The sequence below is a fragment of the Pyxicephalus adspersus genome, chromosome 9 (genome assembly GCF_032062135.1).
Source record: "Pyxicephalus adspersus chromosome 9, UCB_Pads_2.0, whole genome shotgun sequence".
In the NCBI taxonomy this organism is placed as follows: Eukaryota; Metazoa; Chordata; class Amphibia; order Anura; family Pyxicephalidae; genus Pyxicephalus; species Pyxicephalus adspersus.
The window spans coordinates 36,793,993-36,817,458 of record NC_092866.1 but is presented as its reverse complement, the minus strand read 5'-3'; the positions used below and the strand labels follow the sequence as shown (position 1 = coordinate 36,817,458).

Here is a 23,466-nt window from a genome sequence, read left to right as displayed (position 1 = left end):
AGTTGGGTATGTTAGATATGTCCTCTTCAAAATATGTAATTGTAGAAGAAAATGTATCAAGAATACGTTTGGCATAGAATACACAGATGAACACCTTAGTATGTCATTTTAACCAACAGAAATGTAGTTGACCTTTTAGCAAGCACATTTATCTGTTACAGGCAAGTGTCAGAGAAGTGAGGTGTGCAATATTTGGTCCCTAGACATAACTAGATTTGTGCTCATTTAGTGAACAAAGATGCCCTCGTGTATTTAGAAATAATGTTTAGCTTTTTTAAGGTAATTACAGCAATACTGGTAGAGTATTGAGCTGAGACTTCATACTTGATTAGAATCACTTTGACAAATTTACAAACTGGAACATTCTTCTGGGATTAGATAGCAAAACTGCATTTGGAGCATACTTGGGCCACATCAAAAGAAACTTAGATAGGTAAAGTGTCAAAGTGCCAGGGTCACTAACCTGTGAACATTGGGCAAACACAAAATAAAGATTAAGCTATCTTATACAAACAAGTGTCTTCACACAGGATCCCATCAGCCAGGAGTTGGAGGTGGCCAGGCAACAGCCGGGGGAACAGGGTGGAGCCGGGGAATAGGATGGAGCCGGGGAGCAAGATGGAGCCGGTGACCAAGCTGGAGCTGGCTGCTCTGCACCTGCATCCACTGGTTGCTTGAAAAGGGAAAAAAAATTACTAAAATATGACATAACTTTGTGGGTCATCTTGACATTATGCAGACAGCATCCTGACATTAGAACATCAACAAATGTTAGACAAAATGTTAGACACATTTATTCTGAATCCTAAACATTAAACATGGGTTGCTTACGGAAACCTCAGGTGTCTCCTCTTCTTCTTGTGGTAAATGCCCACCTGAGGGACCCTAAACAAAAAAAAAACACAAATGGAACACATTAGGAAAGGTTCTTTCCCCCCAACACATCCCAAAATAAACACTAATGGACCAGGTATTGCCTACATCCACAGTAGATGCAGCCCGTGAAAGCTCTTCAGAACCAGAAACCACCAGACTTGGATATTCTACAAAGGCACATGATATATTACATCAAAATGAATGAATGTCGTGACAAATCTTCACATATCAAAAGTCCCCAGTATTTTGCACAGGCAAAATGTTTTTTATCTTCAGACAGAAATTGGAGTCTACTTTAAATATTTACCTCAATAAGCAGGCAGACATTCCCAAAGGAAGGCTGCACCAGAAACATCTCCCACGAAAATTTAACATATATATATATGTATGTATAATATATATACATATATTATAGAGAGATCGAAGGGTATTATTTAGCTTTTGGAAGGCTGAAGACACACACAAACTAAATTACCTGTATTCTCTTCCAGGCTTCTCTGCAGTGGATCAACGACCTCCTCCTGTAGATGGTGATTTGTTAAATAAAGCACAAAAACAAATAAAATAGAGTGAGCTTGACTCAAATCCAAGTTAATTTTGATTGATTGGTTCACCACAAATATAGCTAAAAAACATAACACTCCCAGATCAAAAAATGCGTGAAATGTAACACTCATATTACACATATGAGTGTGATTATAAACATGATTAGAGACACGTGCACAATGTCAAACAAGATATACCATGAAGGATCATCTTACCAGGAGGAAGTCCAGTGTCATCTTGATGCGAAGTGACATCCTCGTCATCCACATCACTCCAAGCACAGAGGGCAGGAGAGGACTGCTGCGTCTCAGGGCGTACTATTGTAAAAAAAATGAAATACACACGTTAATGCAAGTCAAAAGAAGGTAAAAATGCACTATAGAGGTCATTTTAAAGAAATTATCTCATATTTCACCCCAAACATAAATAAGTAAAAACACAATCCAATTTTGTTCCCAATGCTAATGACTAAACTATTGCAATCAACCAAAAAACACCAAAATAAATTACCATTGGTAATTAGGTAATGTAAAAGGATTGGTAATGCCAAGCATCCCAGTAGTCCACCCCTACCACCATTTCTGGCCCAATGAATGGCAACGCCAATCTTTCGTACTCCCTGAGATGCTATACAAGATGTTTCTGTGCCTGGAGCTGCCCGGTGGTGAACTCCTCTACGCACCCTGGAAAGCTGCCCGAGTCATCATGGCATGCTGCGTCCTGCACAAACCTGTGCCTGCACCATGGTGATACCTGGGACATTCCAGAGGAACTCGAGCCACAGGTGCACCAACATCCCCCTCCAGCTCCCAAAGCACAGCAGAGGGACATAAAGTCAGGGATGAACTTATTGCCAATGTCTTTGCACGTGAGTATTTACATATGTTTACAATGCATGCATTACATATTTCAGCACATCATGTTTGGGTTCCAAACCAACCTAGGAGTTTAAGTCATAGCAAGCAAACTTTAATTATTTGGGAAATGAAATAGCAGACATATTTGTGTAAGAGTTGGACCTTTATGTGACACTTTACAAAAACACATTGCCAAACTGGGGCAGAGTGCAATTTAGTGTAGATTTGGGCAAGCATTGCTTATGTAGCCAGAAAAGCATGAAAAATACAATCCAGCACCATGTAGTTGCCACCAAAACATGATTAACCATGCTCCTTAACACATCCTAATAATGTAATCTATAGTTTTACAGGGTGATAACATCCCTCTGCTGTGCTGCCAAGCCTCTGGAATGTCACATCACAGACTACTGTACATTCGTGGATGATATTGCTTACAGTTAAAGGACAAATCCACCTTTATGTTCCTCCACTCCCAAGCTGATGTGAGGAAGTGAATATATAGTGGGCCAGGGTCTATAATGGCATTTAAACCTTCATAAACACCCAGGAAACTGTAGACTGGCTCAGTGCACAAATTAAGGGCGACGTGGTTTGAAAGGACTCCCTTCCTAAAATATATTGAGTGTCAAGGAGCCTCGTCATTCTTGGCACAGTCTAGCTTCTCTCGATTTTTGAAGCAATTTTAGCTTCCAGGAAGATGTACAGGTCATGGATGACCTGGAGGAACAGGCGGAAATGCATTTTGACATTCTGGTCATTGGTTTGTTGGCACAAAGCAATAAAATATGTTTGGCACCAAGTTAAATTGTCCCTGGCATTTTTCAATACAAAATTACTAATACGATTAGAATCATGTAAACACATAAATAAAGCATACTATCTGGTATTTAGGAGTGCTTGATCCTGCTTGTGAGCTTGTCAATCAATGTGGTTTGATGATGTGCTTGGCAACCTGGACCTCCTTCCATCACCATCAGGTGTGTTAGAATAAGTATGCAACTCAGCTGGACAACTAATTGACAACCTGTTTGGACAGCAAGTGAAGTGTGTTTGTATACAATAGGGCTAAGATCAGGCAGCACAGCACAATGACAACAAACCTATAATACTACCACAAATGCACAGAGGAGTTGTGTGACAGCAAATCAACATGAGTGCAAATGTCAGACTAATAAAATTAAAACAAAAAAAGAAAAACCATGACAATTTATTCATAAAAGAAATACGTACATAATACATTCAAATACATTCAAATGTGACAATGTGTTTTTGAGAATGGGACAAAGGCAAACAGGGTGTACAAGTAGTAGTTTGGAGTGGAAACCATGCCGACATTTGTACCAAAAGTACATATTTTTATTTTCACAAAAGTGAAATTACTAAATGTTTCTTGATACATGTATTAAAACATCTTTGGCAACAATCCTTTTATCAAATATTTGATTTCTATCAAGGCAAACTACAATGAAATTTTAATTAGATCACAAATGCTGGTTGGTGACAATTTTTTACAATTCATACTATTGTGTGATGACATATTATGAAGTGTTAACTGGTATATATACAGCTTGATCTAAATTAGTTAGCAGTGTTGCAAAGCAAAAAGTATCAAAACAGTGCAACAAATTTAACAATAAATGAATTAATTTTGTGAATAAGTATATTGTAACATAAAAATGTAGCACTTACCCAAAACAAGATGAAGCATTAACCACCTTGCAGTTAAGCCCGACCTTCGCTCGGGCAAAAAAAAACTGCAAGGATGGTTAAGCCCGAGATTTTGTACATCCATACTTACCTGGTCCCCCTGTGCTCATCCAGCATCGTCCTCCAGGTCTACAATTTAAAAAAAAAATTCATGAAAAACAGTGGATCACTTTTGGTACAGAAATCTAGACCTCAGTGTAACGCTCAGGAGGTTAAAGATTTAAATTGACCTGTAATGGACTGTAGATGCGCACAGAACAGGGAGCAGGTGTGCGCTAATTAATTGCAATGACCTCACCATTGACAGCTTAACAGATCCTCCTGAATCACACAGCTGCAAACTAATCACCCTAATTGGTGTATTCGCGACCCCTATTGCTCATTTATCAAGGCAGGAATGCCTCTTATATCGGCATGTAAATACGCACGTCGAGCTTCCGCATATTTGCTTGTTAAATCAGGCCCTTTTTCTTTTTGTTTCAATCATTTTATTAGTTTTCAGAAATACAAACATAAATATGACAAAAAAGGGAATACGTATAAAAAGGACAAGGTGTAGATATAATAGGGGTTAAACCTCCATATAAACAATAAAATAGTACAGAACTTATGTTGCTTTTCGTACGTAAACCATGAACAGTATATATTGGGGGCAGCTCCAAGGGAATTCAAGAAAAACCTGGAAAAAAAAAAAAAAAAAAACTCATTATTGTTAGTTTCATCAGTTGCTGCCATGTTTTTGTGCCTGGTTTGTAATGCCAGTTTCTATTGTTTAGCAATTCTTCAGCATTGTTTTGTCATTTTTTCCATAAGTATTGAGCACAAATGTCTGCATGGTTTCCACTCCAAAGGGCTATGGTTTGTATTTCTGTTTGTTTGTTTTTTTAATTAGTCTGACATTTGCACTCATGTTGATTTGCCGCCACACAACTCCTCTGTTCATTTGTATTAGTGTTATTGGTTTGTTGTCATTGTGCTGTGCTGCCTGATCTTAGCCCCATTGTATACAAGCATACTTGCACTTTCTGTCCAAACTTGCTGTCCTTCCATTGGTCCAGGTTGCCAAGCGCAACATCAAACCACATTGATTGCCGCGCTCACAAGCAGGGTCACGCACTCTTGGAAATGAGCAAATGTTGTGTTGTTGCTTAACTTAAGGCTCAATAAATACGGGAGTGTATGCAATATTTAAGTGTTTACACAAAACAAATAATAGTACTAATATATCAAACTTCCAGGGCCAAATCCACTGTGCCAAAAATTTTCTTGCTTTTCCATCCCCTTCAGGATGCTTCTGCAGGTTTGAATGGCATTTTAGACCTTTGCCCACTATATATATTAACTTACCTCAGCTTGGTAGTTAGTGGAAGCACCAGGAGCTTTAACCAGGAGCAATATCATCCATGAATGTTGCTTGTAGCCAAGCCAATGACATCAGAAATCTCAGGAACAAATAGGCCATCTTTTCAATTTGAAGCAAAATGGTCCAAAAAGCCCTCTTTGTCATTTTCTTCCTATAATTTCTCTTTTATATGTATATGTACACACATCTAAATGCATGCATACATGTTTTGCTTCATGTGCACTCATGTCTTTACATACATGCATGAGTGCACAAGAAGCAAAATAAGCAATATACACAAAAAAATTAAAACTTACCTGAATGAGGACTGTGCAAAGTGCGGCACATTTTCAACGGATAAAACACAGTTTTTGCGCACATAGTGGGTCCATCCTGGTGCACAACTATGCGCTACATATTCCTGAGGTTTGGCGCACAACTGAGTTTTAACAAGACAATTGTGCTGTTGTTAGCCTTTCAAACAATTCAGAGAAAGGAACAGCTTAAAAACAATCACAATTGACTTTTTAAACTGTAGGTCCTGGGAGACTGGAAAGGAGATCACATAACAAACCCCCCAAAAACAAACAACAACATTTTACAAACAACATTATTCAAAAGAAACATTTGCTAAAAAGTCACATTAAAATATAAAAATCAATTAAAAAATAACACACGCACCACTAAATTTACATGACAAAAAAATTGAAAGGAACCAACAAAACACATGTAAACCCATACTTCCATATAAAGCTAAAATAGTTAAAAAAAAATGCCCAACAATCATTGCATTTAAAAAATACTTATCAAACCAATATGATATTTTGACCTATCAAGGGTGGAAAACTGTATTAGAAAAAGTTTATGCAGGACAAACATTTTAAAGTGGTAATAAAGGCAGAATTTTGCAATTAAACGATATGGCCACAAACACAATAACATCGCATTAACTTCAAAATTGCAAAATGAACATTGAAACATTCAAAGTTAAAAAAAAAAGCAGCTATTGTGCTAGGGTAAGCAAAGTATCAAATGCAGCAACATAGATTATTTAGGATAACACACAAAACAACAGCCCCTCCAAGAAAAAAAAAAGACAAACGAAAAAAAGCACGTTGGACAACACCCTTATATATGCTTTAAGCGCACAGGTGATAGAAATTCACTTGCAATTAGCACTTGCGCAATCTGTCAAATTTGGCTGTTTGTTGTTTTTTTTTTTTGGCAGTTGGACATTCGATATTCATTTATTGATATCATCCTTTAGATTTGTATTCCAGTAAACAGGTATTCAATTAAATGAAAAACTAAAATAAAGTTGAGGAGGATTTATTGTTAAAGTATATATATATATATATATATATATTTATATTTAGATACATATATAATTATATACTACAATAATTATACATTATTGATTTTTTGATTATATTAACTATAGTAAAACATCAGCACATTTGTAGAGCAAGTCTATTTGGCATATTTCAAAGTTAAACTTGGTGATCAAGATAAGTCTTGGGCCCCTCATAAGGTGTGCAAACAGTGTGTCAAAGGTTTACGGATGTGGACAAAGGGAACACGTGATAAGATGCCTTTTGGTATACCTATGGTTTGGGAAGAGCCAGGAGATCATTTAATTGACTGTTACTTTTGTATAGTGAAAACTTCAGGATATACCAAGAAAAATAAATGTAATAGAGTATCCTAGTCTTCCATCGGCTATAGGACCAGTGTCTCATTCAGGTGAAATCCTAGTGCCAATTTTCGTTACACTATCTTCTCTTGAAGAACATGAATATGGTGATGAACTAGGTGACAAAAATGATGAAGAGTTTGAAATTGAAGAGGACTCTGTTGGTAAGGAATTTGATCAGCATTAGTTGAGTGATTTAACACCTGATTTTGGCCTATCGAACAAGGCTTCAGAACTCCTAGCATCAAGACTGCGTGAGAAAAACTTACTTAAAAAAGGAACTAAGGTATCATACTTTCGAACCAGAGAAATTGCATTTCTGCAGTACTTTGGAACTGACAGTGGCTTTTTGTATTGCTATTGTTAGCACTGCAGGTCGTGCTGGCGCCGCTGCTCCTAATTGCAGGCACGGGCGCCGGGTCCTATCTTTCAGGTAACCCCACTACCTGTGTTCCATGCCTGTGTTTCCTTCATGCTGAGACTTGCTCTGGTGTTTGAGCTGGCGTGGGTGTGTCTCTCTTAATCTATGAGGTAACACATACACGCCCTCTGTTTTCTACAGCCTTTGGCTGGTTTCCTGCAGGTGTTTAAAGGCACCTCCTACTACAGGAAGTTGCCTGAGCAATCTCTAGGTTTACCTTGTGTAACTCTCAGTGCTAAGGTGTTTTCTCTGTTTTGCTTTGCTGTGTACCAGACCTTGCTTATGTTTTTGGACTTAGCCTGTTTGCTGCCTGACCCTGACCTTGGATCTTTGTTTCTGGACTTCTTGGCCACGCAAGCCACTCAGTGCTTGCACCGGGTTTCCTGACTTCTGTGGTCAGCTGCCACTGGCCTGGGGATTGCTCTGGAGTGGCACCTGGCAGCTACCCCGCAGCCCAAAGCCTGTCCTCACCATCAGAGGTTCTAGTGAAGACCTGTTAGCGGCTTAGTCACGGCCCTCTGGAGCATACCCAGTCAGTGGCACAGTGGCTATTTTGGTTAACCCCGAGATTTTCCCTACATTAAAATCCCCACTTACCTGGTCCCGCTGTGCTCATCCAGCGTCGTGTTCGTGTTCCAGCGTCGTCCTCCGTCGATCGTCGATCTCCCTCTCCAGCGTCGGGTGCCTTCTCCTTTACCAGCGGGACCGGTAAGGAACACAAGATGCCGGCCGGCTTCTTACCTGGTCCCGCTGATCGTCCCGCGTCGTTCTTCGTCCAGGGCCGGGTGCCTTCTGAAACAAGAAGCCGTCCGGCAGAGAAAAAAAAGCCGCTCGGCTTCTCCCTGCGTGCGTGATGACGTCGGCGCGTGTGCGGAGAATTCAAATTCAAACTCATTCATTCATTTTGTATTGGATTCAATACAAACTCCTGTATCCAATCCAATACAAAATAATTCAAATAAATACAAAGTGTGTAATTGGTAAATTCAAACTCTCATTTTGCAGATGTTGAATAGCGCGATCGCGCACGATTCCGGATCGCTAATACGAATGCGCGACCGATAATCCGATTTTGCTTGATGAATCAGGGGCATTGGGAGGAAAGGAATTGGCCTCCAAGACCTGCCCTAAAACTAGGTGAACCAAAAATTCTACATGAGCAACTTGTTTCTGCTTCTGCACATGAAACTGGGAAAAAGCTTTGCCAACTGAAGGAGACTGTTTCAAGTACCTCATTTTGGCATTTCCTAGCCTGTCATTTGAAAAAATAAAGGCCAGTGTGTTTGCTGGTCCACAGATTCTGCAGATCATCAAAGATGAACATTTCATCAGGACAATGTCAGAAGTCGAAAAGAATGCTTGGTTATCATTTAAAGCCATTGTCAAGGACTTTCTTGGAAACACACGAGCAAATAATTACACAGAAATTGTCCAGAAACTCTTGGAGAGCTACAAAATGTTTGGTTGCATCAAGATGCATTTTCTGCATAGCCATCTTTCTAACTTGCCGGAAAACCTTGGTGCAGTCAGTAATGAGCAAGGTGAACGATTCCACTAAGATTTGAAGGACATGGAAGGATGGTATTAGGGTAGATGGAATGTACATATGATGGCTGACTATTGTTGGAGCATCCGGCGAGATTGTCCTAACACTGAACACTCCAGGAAAAGCTATAAGTGTAAATTTTTATCATAACCGCTTACCCGATTTCAAATTTTTTTACTCTAAAAAAAAATGTCATAGAGTAACAATAAATCCTTTGTATGAACAAAAGAAATTTAAATAAACAGTACATTCAAGTTGTTGGCACTGACTTATCAATAAAACGCGCTAATGATTGACGCGTGTACGTACGCGCCGGTCGGCAAGCTCCATTACCGAGAGTCGGGCGGTGAACTCGCCTGCCGGTTTCCTGCAAAAATGAGCAAAGATCTCAAATACGCCAAAAAAGGCGAATAATTTTCAGATGCGCGATTCAGGAGGAGATGTTAAACTCAATGGTGAAGTGATAGCAATTGATTAGCGCAGACCTGCTCCCTGTTCTGTGCGCATCTCCAGTCCATTTTACAGGTCAGTTTGAATCTTTAATGCTTGATATTGTTTTGTGTAAGTTCTCCCTTTTTATGTTACATTCTACTCAATCACAAACTTGCTTTATTTTTAGTTACATTTGTTGCATTTGTTGTTTTGATACTTTTTCTTTTGGTTGCAAGACTGCAAACTAATTTCTATCAAGCTGGATACATATTAAGTAGCACTTTCAAATATGTCATCACACAATAGTATGACTGTAAAAAATCATGTGAACAAAAATTTGTGACCTAATTAAATCATTAAATCATCAAGTTTGACTTTATAGAGAAATCAAAATTTTTAGTAAAGGATTATAGGCAAACATGTTATAATACATGTATTAAGGAACATTTAGTGATTTCACTTAAGTATTTCCTTTCAGTTGTAATCCGATTGTCATACAATGTAATGCAATATAATATTTGTTTACATTTAACCACCTGGTGAGAAAAACTCGGGGTTAACGATAATTGCAAAAGTTTTTACCCCGAACATGCTCGGGCTTAACAGCCAGGTGGTTAATAGTCTGACATTTTCACTCATGTTGATTTGCCGCCACACCTCCTCTGTTCATTAGTTAGAGGTTTGTTGTCATTGTGCTGTGCTGCCTGATTTTAGCCCTGTTGTATACAAGCACACTTCCTCTTGCTGTCCAAACAGGTTGTCAATTAGTTGTCTAGCTGAGTTGCATACTCATTCTAATACACCTGATGGTGATGGAAGGAGGTCCAGGTTGCCAAGCACAACATCAAACCACATTGATTGCCAAGCTCACAAGCAGGGTCAAGCATTCTTAGAAATGAACACATGTTCTGTTGTTGCTTAACTTAATGCTCATTAAATACTGGAGTGTATGCATTATTTAGGTGTTTACACAAAACAAATAGTACTAGTATATCAAACTTCCAGGGCAAAATCCACTTTGTGCCAAACATTTTTTTTGCTTTTCCATCCCTTCAGGGTGTTTCTGCAGGTGTGAATGGCATTTTAGACCTTTGCCAACTATATATATTGACTTACTCACCTCAGCTTGGTAGTGGAAGCACATAAGGTGGATTCCCTCTTTTAACCAGGAGCAAAATCCTCCATGAACGTTGCTTGTAGCCAAGCCCATGACATCAGAAATCATAGGAACAAATAGGCCATCTTTTCAATTTGAAGCATGTGAAGCAAAATGGTCCAAAAAAGCCCTCTTTGCCTATTTCTTCCTATAATTTCTCTTTTCTATGTATATGTATATGTACACACATTTAAATGCATACATACATTGCTTCATGTGCACTCATGTCTATACATACATGCATGAATGCACATGAAGCAAAATAAGCAATATACACAAAAAAAATAAAAACTTACCTGAATGAGGACTGTGAAAAAGTGCAGTGCATTTTTCAACTGATAAAACACAGTTGACGAACATAGTGGGTCCGCCTTGGCGCACAACTATGAGCTACACACTCCTGATGTTTGATGCACAACCATGCGCATCAAACAACTGAGTTTTAACAAGACAATTGTCCTGTTTTTAGCCTTTCGAACAATTCAGAGAAAGGAACAGCTTAAACACAATCACAATTGACTTTTAAAACTGTATGTCCCGGGAGATTGGAAAGGAGATCACATAACAACAAACCCCCAAAAAACAAACAACAACATTTAACAAACAACTTTATTCAAAAGAAACATTTGCTAAAAGGTCACAAAAAATATAAAAAAAAAAAAAAAAACACAAACACACATCACTACATTTACATGACAAAAAATTAAAGAACAAACAAAACACATTTAAAACCACACTTCCATGTAAAGCCAAAATAGTTCAAAAATGGCCCAACAAAAAATACTTACCAAACCAATATGCAATTTAGACCTATCAAGGGTGGAAAACTGGATTAGAAAATATTTATGCAGGACAAACATTTCGAAGTGGCAATAAAGGCAGAATTTTGCAAACAAACAATATGACCAGAAACACAATAACATTGCATTAACATTGACTTAAAAATTGCAAAATGGACATTGAAACATTCAAAGTTAAAAAAAAAAAAAAAAAAGCAGCTATTCTGCTGCTAAAGGGTAAGCAAAGTATCAAATGCAGCAACATAGATTAATTAGAATAACACACAAAAGCCCCCCCAAACAAAGAAAAAAAAAAGGAAAAAGCAAGTTAAACAACACCCTTATATTTGCTCAAATTTAAGCGCACAGGTGATAGAACTTCGCTTGCAATTAAGCACTTGCCCAGTCTGTCAAAATTGGCTGTTTATTTGTTTTTTGCAATTGGACATTCCAAAAATATTTATTGATACGATCCCTTAGATTTGTATACCAGTTAACAGATATTCAATTAAATAAAAAAAAAAATAAAGTTGAGGAGGATTTAATGTTAAAAGTATTTTCTATATGTGTATATTTAGATACATATACAACTATATACTACAATAATTATATATATACATACATATATATATATATATATATATATATATATTTATATATTTCTTTATATAATATATATATATATATATATATATATATATATATATTTATATATTTCTTTATATAATAATAACTATAGTAATAACAATCATTTATATATATATATATATATATATATATATATAATTATTGAAGTATATAATTATATATGTATACTGTTTTTAGGGGAACATTTTTACATTTTTTAGGGGAAAAGTGAATTTACTTAAAGTTCACCAGTGTGAAACTGCCAGGGCTGCGCATATCTATTGGAGAGATTGCTTCAGTTGATGACTCCAGCGCCTCAGATTTGGTTGATAAATTGATTTTGGGGCTCCAATTCCGGATGGTGAAAATGCGCGCATGTCGAGATTCCGATTAAGCTTGATGAATCAGCCTGATTATTTTTACTGGTATATATTTATTTTAATAGGCACTATTAAACATGTAAAACATGAGGGGACGGGATAATTTAAAATGTTATCATATATATGTTGATACCAGATTGATAACAGAGCAAAACATATACCAGCTTCACTGCCATGACTACCGATCTGTTCCCCACTACTGATTCTAACAGAGTGTTGCTAAAAACACAAGCATCAGGTACATTTATGTGTTATATGTTTAGTTTAATGTATTTTTTTCAGTTAATGTAGTAATAAGTTAATTGATGATAACATTTTTTTATGGTTGTAAACTCTCCTCACTCCTGATGAAACGGCTATTTCCGCGAAATGCGTAGAGAATTAACCCAGAATGTATCCCTCACAGGTACACTCTAAAAGGAGAGAATATTGTGTGTAATAATAATGTTTTTATGTGGTTTTATGTATTTGTGTATTTGTGATTTTGGCCTAAAAAATCCTGCTACAAAAATTGGTGCTCTTCACCGTATATTCTTTTTTTTCTATTTTTTTTTATCATTTTTTTATTATTATTTTTTCATTGTATGTAAAATTTGTATGTTTTTGGACAAAAATGGAGGGTACCCTGTATCGTAAAAATTGGATGTAATAAAAACTGGGGTCATTTCTGCATTCACTACCGCAAAACTAGTAAAAAACAAGTGTAAAAACTAACTCAACAAAAAATGTGTACCCCAATGTAATAATAATAATAGTCTAGAGCACCCTTTCCCAATATTTTTAACATGGGAACCCTTAAAATAACTTTTTGGTGCTTGGGGAATCCCTGCTATAATTAAATTATCCACAGTATATTAGCATGGTGTACAGTGGGAAAAATGTCTCCTACATTGTCGGCCTTTGGCAAGACTTACAGGTCGCACTTACAAGGAGACTATGTGAGTCGAGGAGCCTGATTCATCAAGCCAAATCGAAAGCTTGACGCGTGCACGTATTCGCAATCCGGATTTAGAGCCCTAAAATCAATTCATCAATCAAATCTGAGGTGCTGATTTACTCACGCGGAAGTCATTAACTGAAGCGATGGATATGCGCAGCCCCGGTAGTTTCACACTGGTGAGCTTGCATTAAACTCACAGTTTCCCTAAAAAAACATTCTTTCTAATGAGACAGATATTATCCCTAGCCCTAAAAAAAATCTTTGGGCTGTTCAAATGTTTAAAACATCTATATGAGCTAAGAAATAAGCATATTTTAAAATCACTTATTTTTTTTCTGGTTAGGCAAGAGTTAACTGGGTTCAGCTTCTCTACATAGGCGTCTATCTAAACGCTTACGATGCCTGATCGGAGGAGCCGCCTAGGGGTAAATACTGCGATTTTCCACAGGACTAGATTTTCTCACAAAAGTCACAAGCACACAAAATTTCTTGTTTGCTTCTATAGATATATATCATAGTTCTCCCCAGAGCTTTTTAGCCGGTTGCTCCGCCCAGCTGATTTGAATACCCCGCCCAGCTCTCGGCAGCTCCCATCCTCGGATGCACGGATCTCAGTGAAGCTGCTCTGTGCTCTGTGTCCTCCTGTGCAGCTTTCATGTGAAGGAAACACAGGCAGCCCCGCCCCCATCTTATAGCACGAGCTCAGATTTCTGCCTTTGAAATGTATCCACTGCTGGCTCTGCGTGTCATTCTGCATCCTCACAGCTCTGTGTACAAACCTCCATATCTCCTAATATATATGTCACAATGACCTGTAATTTTCAGAGTGTACAGGGGACCCTCATAGATACTAGTTATTACAATTTCAGCCCCCAGCTTTAAAGAATTTCAAGATATGGGGGTCAACATTCATTTATAATTATATACTTCAATATTTATATATATATATATATATATATATATATGGCATAGTTGTGTGCCAAGGCAGACCCGCTATGTGCGCGTGAACTGTGTTTTATCAGTTGAAAAATGCGCCGCACTTTTGCACAGTCCTCATTCAGGTAAGTTTTTTTTTTGTGAATATTGCTTGTTTTGCTTTATGTGCACTCATGCATGTATGTATAGACATGAGTGCACATGAAGCAATGTATGTATGCATTTAAATGTGTATACGTATACATATACATAGAAAAATGAAATTATAGGAAGAAATAGGCAAAGAGGGCTTTTTTGGACCATTTTGCTTCACATGCTTCAAATTGAAAAGATGGCCTATTTGTTCCTATGATTTCTGATGTCATGGGCTTGGCTACAAGCAACGTTCATCGAGGATTTTGCTTCTGGTTAAAAGAGGGAATCCACCTTATGTGCTTCCACTACCAAGCTGAGGTGAGTAAGTCAATATATATAGTTGGCAAAGGTCTAAAATGCCATTCACACCTGCAGAAACACCCTGAAGGGATGGAAAAGCAAAAAAAATGTTTGGCACAAAGTGGATTTTGCCCTGGAAGTTTGATATACTAGTAATATTTGTTTTGTGTAAACACCTAAATAATGCATACACTCCAGTATTTAATGAGCATTAAGTTGAGGAACAACACAACATCTGTTAATTTCCTAGAGTGCCTGACCCCGCTTGTGAGCTTGGCAATCAATACCATCAGGTGTATTAGAATGAGTATGCAACTCAGCTGGACAACTAATTGACAACCTGTTTGGACAGCAAGTGGAAGTGTGTTTGTATACAATAGGGCTAAGATCAGGCAGCACAGCACAATGACAACAAACCTATAACACTACCACAAATGAACAGAGGAGTTGTGTGGCGGCAAATCAACATGAGTGCAAATGTCAGACTATTTAAAAAAAAAAAAGAAATAAAAAACATGACAATTTTTTCAGAACAGGAATTTGTACATACATTCAAATCCTAATATGTGACAATGGGACAAAGGCAACAAGTGGGGTCAAATAGCACTTTGGAGTGGAAACCATGCTGACATATGTACTCGATACTTGTGGAAAAAATGACAAAACAATGCTGAAGAATTGCTAAACAACAGAAACTGGTATTACAAACCAGGCACAAAAACATTACAGCAACAGATGAAACTAACAATAATGGTGATTACAAAAAAAAATCACATCAAGGCATACCACCCAAGCAAACTTACTTAATTACCCCCCCCCCCCCCAAACCAAAATGTGTGTAAGCTGCATTAAACAGGCAAGCAAAATAGTCATGAAAACATTATTATACTTAACAACAGAAGAAATAGAAAATAAAAGATCATAGACATTTTAGCCATTTTAAAGCTGAGCTGGACACAGATATCCACTCATTCAGTAGCTGTAAGGCCCTGGTCAGTACCAGTCCTCACCAGTCATTAGTCCCCCAATCTAACCTTCACCTTTAAGTAAGCCCCCGCTCAGCCTCGAGAGACTGGTTGAGTCTCCCAGCACTCAGTTGCCCCCAGGACTTACTATGCAAGGCATTGTTTCTGGGAATGGGCTGGCAGCAAGCCAGGAGCCCACAGATCAAGCAGTACCAAGATTCCAGCAGGGACAAGTCCAGAATACAGTGCAGAGGTCATGCACAGAATATCTGTCCACCAAACGAAGTAGTATAAGAATAAAGGAAAGAAAAGATGGCTTTTTCTGGCAGACTGGGTGTTGTAAAACTTTTAAAAGAACCTTTATTCATAAACAATACATAAAAAATGCACAATATGATACGCCATAGCGAAACTAAGTACATAATATACGAAGCAAATGCTCCTTAATGGTTTTTATACAGAGTATAAATAGATTGTATCAATATTGGTGATTGGTATATAGTTACTAAATCCATGCCGACGCGTTTCGTCCGAGATTGGCTTTTTCAGGGGAAATAAAAAAGACCCTAGAAATTGTGTATAATACATTCAATAAATAATACATTCAATAATAATAATCTAATGATGATAATATACATGCAATAGGCAATAAGATATATACTTCTAATTGACTTACTCATGCAAAGGATTGCAGTCAGATAAGTAAGTAATCAATCACATGACATAGCCAGATGGATTCGGATAATCTAATAATAACACAATATATATGAAGAATGCAAAATATGAACACAAGGAGGAAAAAAAAAAAATTGAATCTTTTTCCTTAGTATTATAAAGTGTCTTACTTGATTGCCAAAGCTTGTGTATGGAAACCTGGAAGTTGAGCGAAATCTAATTAAATATGTACTTGGTCTGATGAGGTATGACTTTGATACAGTAAGTATTCGGGAACAGACTGTAGAAAACAAAATAGGCATAAATAAAGAATATGCGTACAAGTAGAGTATATATTCCATTAAATTTGGTTTTAATATTTTATTAAGAGAGTAGAACTTACTTAAATATAACTGGATAGGGGTAATCATTTATACAAAGAAGGTTTTTATTATATGGGTGTTTGTTGCCACATCCAGGTCCAGTAGTACTCTACTTGTATCACATTGTTTATTATCAAGTTAACACTGTCGGAATCACAACCAAATGTTTTTTATGTATTGTTTATAAATAAAGGTTCTTTTAAAGGTTTTACAATACCCAGTCTGCCAGAAAAAGCCGTCTTTTATTCCTTTATTCTTATACTATAATTATGTATGGCTTGGCAACTACTACAGTAGTCTTTAAAAGAATTCCTATGGGATAAAATTTTCCTGTTTCGTTGTCACTAAACGAAGTACACAAGGGCAAAACACAAGAAGAGTCGGGGCCACAGTTAAAAAGGTCCGTCCAGGCTGCATACAAATGATAGGTCAGGAACAGGCAGGGTCAGCAACAGTAAATCAGACAAAAACACACTTCAGTACAGATTAGCCCAGCTATACATAATTACATAGTAGGCTAGGTTGAAAAAAAGGCAAAAAATCTATCAAGTTCAACAACTAGGGAAATATATACGTTTCAAGAATGGCCTTGTGATTCGCAACAAGGTTGTGTTCTCGCCAAACAAACGAGGGAAAAAGCAGGGGGCGGGAACGGCCACTATTTCCAGCGAGAATGGCGCAGCTTGGAGCGAATCATTTGCTCCCAGGATGCACAGCAAGGCTCAGCAGCCCAATCAGGAGAGATCCAAGCAGAGGAATATATACAGGGAATGAGGGAGGGGTTGGTCACTCCATCTTGTGTTCCGGGAGAAGGATAAAAGCAGGGAGAGATGTGGATTGAGACAGGGACAGGTTAGGAGCCTTCTGTAAATCTGTATATATACAGATATTGCAGTTTTTGATGCTACCTGGTCCTATTTAGCAAAGAAGTCAATTTTCTTGCAGAAAAATTTCTGTCCTACTCTAAAAAAAATATAGATATTTCAGTCTGATAACTCTTGCTATTTACCAAAAAAAAAAAACATTTTGCTGAAAAAAAAAATTCTGTCCTACTCTAAAAAAAATACAGATATTTCAGTCTGATACCTCTTGCTATTTACCAAAAAAGCCAGTTTGCTGAAGAAAAAAAATTCTGTCCTACTCTAAAAACAAATACAGATATTTTAGTCTGATAGCTCTTTTATTTACCAAAAAATACCAGTTTGCTGCAAAAAAGTTTCTGTCCTACTGTAAAAAAATACAGATATTTCAGTATAATACCTCTTTGCTATTTACCAAAAAGCCAGTTTGGTACAGAAAATTTTCTTTCCTACTCCAAAAAAAATTACAGATATTTCAGTCTTTGATACCTCTTGCTATTTACCAAAAAAGCCAGTTTGGTACAGTGAAATTTATGTACTACTATAAAATAAATACAGATATTTTAGTGTTTGATACCTGTTCCTATTTATCAAAGAAGACCGTTTGGTACAGTTAAAATTCTGACGGTGGACTACACCCAGCTCTAGATGCCAGTTACCAATGTGGTCCACGCTCCTTCTCAGGGCCCACCGCCTCCTCCTCCTGCTGTTGCTGACGCCTGTCAGTACTCCATTCACTAAAATTGTATTACACACTTCTGGGTGGCATTAACGATGCACTACACCCAGCTCTAGATGCCAGTTACCAATGCGGTCCACGCTCCGTCTCTGGTCCTCCATCCTTTTGCCCAATGTCACCGCGCTACTTCTCCACATTTGGGTGGCATTCCTAACACGTCATCCAGATCATGATGCCATCTAGCAATGCGGTCTCCTGCTGTTTTGACGGCAGGGACTGCTGCTAGTTAACATGTAGCGCCACCCTTTCTCAATGTCCTAATGTTTATGCTGCCTTCTGTACGCTGTCCATCACGCAAAAATCCTATTTTCCTGCTGTCACATTGCCTGCCATTTTCTGGAAAATCACAAGGTTTTTTGGAATTTTTGTATTTTCCCTTGTTGACAGTGTTCTCCTACACATACCTAGAACACATACCTAACATGTATAGGGGCTTTGCTATTAATGTTTAAAGTCGGCCCATTGACTTTAATAGAATTCACGAAATCGGTTTGCCGAAGTTTCACGGACCCATTGGAAGTTCGAGGAAATTTTCGCAAGACTGTCAGAGGCCTTCTCGCTCATCCCTAATGATCAACCTCTAGAATCCCCTTAAGCTGTGCACAGACTAACAATGAATGCTGGGGATGCCATAAACTCATCAGGCTGCACAGCTAAATGGAAGCAGGTGCTGCTATCTTAGTTCTCCTGGCTGCTGAAAATTACATCGCTGGACAAAATAAACAGTGTTTTATATTGCGATGGCGCACAGCACGGAGTCACTGGATGTATGCAAAATGGATGTATGCAAATTGTGACATATGAAAGCACACTTAACTAAAACCCTAAGTTGCACTTTCCATACTCCAAACTCCAGAAATAGTTATCTGAGAATGGTGTCTATGAAATCAATGTGAATATAAATATAATACAGAATTTATATTTAGTATTGCATTGCATTTTTAATTGCTTGCTAATTTGGTTTTAGAAGTCCTAAAGATATATATCCCTCAGTAGATCAAAGCAATTTCCACATTTTAGCTTCTGATTTAGTAATAACATTATCACTATAAATATATGGGACAGCATTAATATACTGTATATTTTATTTCTGAAATAGTAGTAGAAAAGTATTTCATTCTCAGAATACCAGTACATAGGCCATTTACCAAACATTCACATTTAACACATACATTGGGAAAATGCACCTGCAATGAATGTTTGGAGAATGTCACAGTCACTGCATTAGAATTTTTACCCCCAAATAATTCATGGTCCAGAGGATAATAGAGCTACAGTAGTTATTTGCAATACCTTCAATATTGAAAAGCTACTCTCAGTGTAATAGCTTGATTTAATGATCATTGATAAAAATAACATAATTTGAAGCATCTTGTACATCTGGAATTTTGCGGTCAGACAGTGGCTCCCAGATGTTAAAGGAAGCAGGCTAAGTGGAAAGCATTATACGTCCTTTTAGAAGACACAAAATCTGAATCCTAAATGTATCTATCCCACAGTAAGCTGATGGTTTGCTCAACAAAGTTGGTGTGAGATTATCCTTCACCCTAAAGGAAGATGTTAAACAACCAGAAAATCCCTGCAATAAAGCCAAAATATACAAAAAGATTCTCATCTACTCACCGATCCCAGGGACATGTCTGGCTGTGTATCTGTGGCTTGTTTGATAAGTGAAAAATAGCAACAGCTCACAACACTTTCGGTTTTTAAGAATGGCAGAGGTCACATTTCATAAACAAAAATAGAGACATCTCTAGTGTATACTGGAATGTTCTCCAGTAAAAGGTAACAAATTTGGAACACCAAAAACAGTCATAGGTGGCACTTGGGCACCAAAACATTCAGAAATTGCAGCAACCGTTTAGGAATACAAAGTCTTTGTCCAGACTGGCCATGAGGTTGCAGCACAGTTACCACTTCCCCATGCCGTGGGGTAACACTACTAGTAGCTTTTCCCTGGGGCAGCCCGAAAGTAAATATTAGGGACAGCAGTGAGAGGTACCAGTACCACACACTGCCGCCAGCTTTCAAATGTGAAGAACCTGTGCTGCTGTGCAAGAGGCTGAGTGGCTGGCAAGGGGCCAGATGGCAAGAGCCCCACAGGATCGCCTGAACCTGTCCCAGGATTATTTTTTTTTACAGAAATGCTTTAACTTTTTTTGTGTTTATTGATAGAGATGTCAACAGTACAGAATGAATATAGAAAATAAAAATATAGTAATATCAGCAATACTTATGAAGAATGGTACACATACACCCTCCTATATGTTGATATTATATGGAAAGTATTTATGGAAAGGCATAAGCGAAACATCCATAAACCATCATATAAGATAGGAATAGTACAGAAACTCATTGAAACTGTTAATAATTAAATTAAAAAAAAGATAGCAATATTAAAAACCTTTAACCTTCATCATAGGGTTTATCCTATTTCTTCATATTATATAAAGTTCATTTACATATGTCCTATTTTTTATAGAATGTTCATAATGGCAGGGTCTTGTTAATAAAGCTGACCAAAGAAGAATTTTAAGGGTTGATGGGGGCCAATAAGTGATACATTTCTGATATAAAATAATAAAAAAAACACAGAGAAGTCTATCACAAACCTATGACATTTGTTAAGAGCTCAAGTGCCTTACAAAACGGCCACCTAAGGAGTGGCTCCTCATCTCACCTAACTTATTCCTTTCATGTTTTGTGTATGCCTCCAATTGTGTCCCAGTCTAAATTCCTCTACCCCAGGGCAGAGTAAATGTAAAATGTTATTACTAATATAAAGAGTTATTTATTTTCTGTTAAGTCATTTCACATCATACAGTTGTGTTCAGAATAATAGCCGTGTTTTTAAAAAAAAGTGAAGAAAGCTCAAAATCCTTATATTAGCAGTGTACCAGGTCCCTGTCTACACTTGAACAGCTTTGCAAGTCGCCAGACCATATGAAGGGCACACTTTCCATAGCATACAAACTTCTGCATCCCACTTCTGGCACATCAACCTTAGCTTTAGTCAGGGGATGGGCGCGTGGACTAAATATGTCTTCAGTACATTTTCGGTGCTCTCTGATACGACTCCTCTTGAATGTCGCCAAGACCTGTATCCATAATTTGTGGAAACACTCCCCCAATCTTACAGCAATTCTTTGCCAGAGTGAAGGACATCAGGCACATGGTTCTATTGGGACCTGTTTTATGTTTCTGAAGACTACCTGATTTGGTCAATAAAATAATGTGCTCTGCCCACCAATCCACAATCTCCCCAGGAAGTTGACAGCCCTATCTAATATATGTATCTGGGTTGACCCCTGAAACTGGAGAGGACCCCCCTCCCCCAGTGTCCCCTAACTATAAAAACATTTGCTTCCAACCTGTTAGAAATAGAACATCCTTTGTACTACAACGCTCTTTCTACAGAGTGTTTTTTTTATTAATATTTATTGCATGGGTATGTTTATACTATAAATGTGTACGTGGTCCTGTACTACTGTACTAGTGCAATAAATTTGTTTAACATGTTAGTTGCAAATAAAAACTACATTTAAAAAAAATCCTTATAATAGCCTGTATTGACATACACACAAATGCACCGGGAACACTGTACATTCTATTCAAAATCAAAACATGGATAAAAGATGATCAAACCTATGTTGTTCCTTTACAGAAAATAAAGAAAAGGGAATATTAGGTTGAATATTAGGCTGAAGTACATTCCATAATTGTTCTGCAATTCTTGTTTTTTGTCTTAGAAACAGCTTTTTTTGCTGTCACCCCACATGTGTTCTTTTGGAATATAGTCAGGGGATGGGCTAGCCACTCCATAACATCAATGTTGTCTAGTTAAAACACCCATTTCAAGGGCATTTCCTCCATGGCAAAAAAAAAAACATGACCTCTTAAAGTACTTTGATGTAACTGATTCATAATCCCTGGAATGAGATAAATAGGCCCAATGCCATATTATGGGAAACATCCCCATATCATGATGTTTACACCATTATGCTTCACTGTCTTCACAGTGTACTGTGGCTTGAATTTAGTGTTTGGGGATGGTCTGACAAAGTGTATGTGACACCTAGACCAAAAAATCAATCTTGCTTTTAATCGTCCACAAAATGTTTACCATTTCTCCAACATTGGGACTTGAGAGGGCTTCTTTCTGATAAATTGGATTCATGTAGGTGCCTTCTAGTTGTAACAGTAGTCACAGGAAACTATAGCCTTTGCTCTTTCCTGGGTTTGATCATTGGCTGAATCTTTGCCATTTTGGCTATTCTATTTTCTAGATCTAGTTTTCTATTTTCTTCCATATCTTTCAGGGTTTGGTTGCCATTTTAAAGCCTTTGAGATCATTTTAGCCGAGCAGTCTATACGTTTCTGCACTTCTTTATATGCTTTCCATTCTCCAACCAACATTTTAATTAAAGTACGCTGTTCTTTTTAACAATGACTGAAAACCACCTATTTTACTTACATTTTACTTACATTTTCACACAGAAATGCTGCAATTGTCACCTGTTTTTTTCACAGAATGAATGACCTCACCAATTGAACTCCACGGTGCTATTATTTTGAACAGTCTAAAATTAATTTTTTCTAAATGCTGCTTTCATTGTGAACACAACTGTATATAGCATGCCACCAGGCACATAACCATTACTCACTATTAGGGATGAGCGAGAAGGCCTCTGACAGTCTGGTGAAAATTTCCTCGAACTTCTGGTGGGTTTGCGAAATTTCGGTGAATCGATTTCGCCAATTTCAAGTCAATGAGCCAACTTTAAACATTAAAAGCAAAGCCCCTATACATGTTTAAACCACAAAATTTGCTAGGTAAGTGTGGGAGAACAGTGGCAACAAGGAAAAAAATACAAAAGTTCCAAAAGACCTTTTCCAGAAAATGGCAGGCAAAGTGACAGCAGGCAAATAGGATTTTTGCGTGATTGACAGCGTCCAGAAGGTAGCATAAATCTTACAACAGGACATTGAGAAAGGATGAACTCAACTCACTAGCAACAGTCTCTGTCGTCAAAACAGCAGGACAACGGGTTGCTATTTAACCACCTGAGCGTTACACTGATTTCTAGATTTCTGTTCCAAAAGCGTCACAGGTTTTCATGAAATTTTTTTTTTTAAATTGTAGACCTGTAACTTACAGAAATATGTCCGAATAGGGTTCTAGTAGATAT

General features: G+C 37.6%; 1 long non-coding RNA gene across 1 annotated transcript in view; it reads right to left on the bottom strand.

Moving 5' to 3' along the window:
* Positions 1 to 688: 688 nt before the first annotated feature.
* LOC140338429 (uncharacterized) overlaps positions 689 to 23,466 on the bottom strand; it is a 34,906-nt gene continuing 12,128 nt past the window's right edge. The window contains exons 2-4 of the long non-coding RNA XR_011922258.1: positions 1,638 to 1,739; positions 1,352 to 1,397; positions 689 to 885 (exon numbers count right to left, since the gene is read on the bottom strand). This is a non-coding gene — a long non-coding RNA (uncharacterized lncRNA). The remainder of the gene's footprint in view (positions 886 to 1,351; positions 1,398 to 1,637; positions 1,740 to 23,466) is intronic.